We start from the raw sequence: 3,323 nt of genomic DNA on the forward strand, positions 1-3,323 counted from the left end.
TTGTTTTATGTCACCTGAAAGGAAGATTAAACATTAAAAATGTCATCACAAATATAAGAAAGTTAGCGGCAAGAAAAAAAAAGTTCTCATATTCAAACTTTTGGTACATTATTACATTTTAAATATAATTATAATATGTCATTATTGCAATGACTCGGTTTAAAAACAGCTCAAAAGAAGAGGGTTGTACGTTATAGCCTAAAAATTCCGGATGCTCCTGTCCACCACACACTGTAAATTTGTTGAAAGGTTTCCTGTGTATTACTTCTAATGTCTTTTTCTTTTTGTTGCTAATATATATTTTTTATTTTATAACACTTTGGTATTATTAATATTAGTTAATATTAGTTATTTCTAGCTAGCAAGGTAGCTTCGCTAACTAGCATACTTCTTTTCTAAAGTTTAAGTGAAGCCAGTACAAGCTTGTATTCTGAATATTTTCAAGTTCATTTGATATGACTATCTATGTGTATCTATGTATCTATGATATGTTTCGACTTTTTCGCCATTAATAAACTAGTGAAAAATGTCCATGCCTTCTTTCTGAAAATGCTATAAAACAATCAACTTGACCTGTCACTTTGATTATCACTTTGTTCCTAATAGAAGTTCTCCATACGTCAGGAAATTCCACATTATGAGTCTTGACCCTTTTGGCATTCATTGAAATAATATTAAATCAATATCAAAATTATTTTCATTGACTTAACGTTGAAATCTGACATTGATTTTAAATCACTTTTGCACCGTCGGTTAATATCGTAATAATGTTAGTGCTTGATATTGATTCTATGTTGTGTGCATTTTCAGATGAGCTTCTTATCGCCAGTCATGGAACTGCTACCATCACTTTGCAGAGTGAAAAATAGTTTATATTATGTGAAATGATTACAACTGGACACTGTGATATCTGATATGATATCCCGATAAGGCTTTTAGAGAGCCAGCTGTCTGTTTGGAAGATATGATGGATAATGCAGGCTTTAGTGAAGTAATTGTCATCGGAAATGGCAGAGGGATAAATCAAACACATTCTCTGTAGTGACAGCCTATGACGCTGTCAGCAGAGCCACAGAATTCTGACAGTTACCTTCAACTGTGGAATGCGATTAAAGTTATTTTAACCAAAAAGTTTATGTAACTTAAAAAAATACTGTCAAAGAGTAATTAGGCATTTTTCTATTGATTTTCATAAAAAAAGGTTTAATCTTTTTTCACCTTTCAGTGCTACAAATCTCTTATAAAAAATTAAAGGCTGATTTGATGAAAGATGAAAACATTTTTCCAGATAAATGACTTCAGATTGAGGACTCACTTTTCATTAGGATTTAAAGGCCTAAATGTCAGTTTTCAGGGAGAATAAATAAACAAATAATGAATAAAAATAGTTTCACATATTAACAACATATGGAAAAAACTGTGGAAAACCACTTTAACATCACTGTGTCAGGTAAACAGAGATTTTAGACAAAAGACCAGGGGCCCGTTCTTCGTACCTCGCTAAGTAGGTTAGCCGGATTAGATTGTTGACGATTTCGCGTGATCCTGGATCAGTCGGTTCCCCGAAGCTCATCCGGGACTTGCTGTCATAGCAACAGAGCCGTAAGCGTAAACCTGCTCGGGAGCAGGTTCACTTTATGTAAACAGGATTAGATCGCGGCCACGCAGGTATGTCCGCTTCATTTATACGAAAGCAACAGCGATATTCCACCACTGTTTCACCATAAATAAATATTATCAATGTAACTAAAGACAATGCAGCACCTGATCCATTTATTGATTTCACACAGATACATACAGGTCATTTCCTAAAAAAGGGAAATGTACTATTAACATTCTATTACATGTATGTGATTATTACAGATGTAATTCATATTTCAGAGTAGTAATTGTAAATTACTTCGTGTAATCAAGATGAGAGACCACGGCTATAAAAGCGAAGGTGGATTTGGGAAGTCTGTCGCAGCCATGTCCTGTCCGTATACGCGAGCAGCCCATTGCGGAAGGTGCAAGATTGATAAGGAGAGTCCTCAGAATTCAGCGTATATTGCGGGATAGACAGGATCCTTTAGCTCAGCGCGACAGTGTGCTCATAGAGAGATATCGATTTTCCCGTGAGGGTATTATTTACTTAACCAACTTGTTGACGAGGGGGTGCAGGACCACCACCTGTCTTTTTTTCCTCTGCCCTTTTCTTGGTTGCTGTTATGAACAAACTAACAGAGTATTACAGGCCAGTATTACCTTGCCAAGAGACGCAAAGCAATCTAAGAGATAAATATTACCATTCTGTAGAATACTCCTGTATTCCACTTTTACTTGTTCCCATGTTCTTGTGGGTCCTGTTGTGGCTCTAATGTGAAAGGGGATATAATATAACATATTATAATATAATATAATGCCATATGATATTGGACAATATAGTGTCATATGATAGATCTACCCTACCGCCTACTGGTGTTGGCCAGAGGGGCCGATGGCGCGATATGGCAGCCTGGCTACAACCGTAGCTGCCTCCACCAGTGTGTGAATGTGGGAGTGAATGAATAGTGGTATCGTAAAGCGCTTTGGGTGCCTTGGAAAGCGCTATATAAACCCAATCCATTATTATTATTATTATTAAATTACCTACGAGTTTGATTTGTCAGCAACTTTCTGCCAGCCCTCTCTCCTTGCTTTTGCAGCCTTTGCAGTGTTCTCTTGCGTTTTAATTAAACTCTGAAACTCCTGAAATCCCTCACTCAAGAGTTCTTGCTCTGCTGCCGGAAAATACCGAGCACGCCCCTTCGACATTTTCGCCGACCAATCAGCGGGTTGCCGATCAATGTTTCTACTATCGATGCGTAGCCCCTTTTACGACGCCCAGTGATGTCACATTACTGCGTCCAGCTGTAGTAATCGTCAACAGCAAGTGTGTTCGGGGAACCGGATTAGCGAGCTCACGGTTAGCGCGATGATTTGATCTTGGATGTGTCATTTGATCTTGGATGTAGTAAGCGACGTACGAAGAACGGGCCCCTGGTGAGACAGAGACAATATACACACAGGGGGTGATTAGGAGAGTGGAGGCAACAGAAACAAATTTGACATAAGGAGACAGTGGAAACAAAACTGAATATACTGAAAAGTACATAAGGACTATCAAAATAAGACAGGAACCACAGAGACAGAGACCCAACTTAAGACACATAAACTTGACCAAACATATGATAGACAGACAGACATGATAGAGCCGAGAGAAATAGGGGGTGAGGGATAAAGGAAGTAAGAGAGACACACAGAGAAAAGACATGACAGGCTGGGGAGACCAAAGATAACAAACA

The 3,323-nt window shown here is 38.1% G+C and overlaps 1 long non-coding RNA gene across 1 annotated transcript; it reads right to left on the minus strand.

Moving 5' to 3' along the window:
- Nucleotides 1–1,480: 1,480 nt before the first annotated feature.
- Nucleotides 1,481–3,021, minus strand: LOC145419950 (uncharacterized). Its single transcript, XR_013901209.1, has 2 exons — nucleotides 1,646–3,021; nucleotides 1,481–1,614 (listed from the first exon to the last, which is right to left on the minus strand). It is a non-coding gene; the product is annotated as an uncharacterized LOC145419950 (long non-coding RNA).
- Nucleotides 3,022–3,323: the final 302 nt, after the last annotated feature.

The sequence above is a fragment of the Astatotilapia calliptera genome, chromosome 14 (assembly GCF_964374335.1).
Source record: "Astatotilapia calliptera chromosome 14, fAstCal68.1, whole genome shotgun sequence".
Lineage (NCBI taxonomy): Eukaryota > Metazoa > Chordata > Actinopteri > Cichliformes > Cichlidae > Astatotilapia > Astatotilapia calliptera.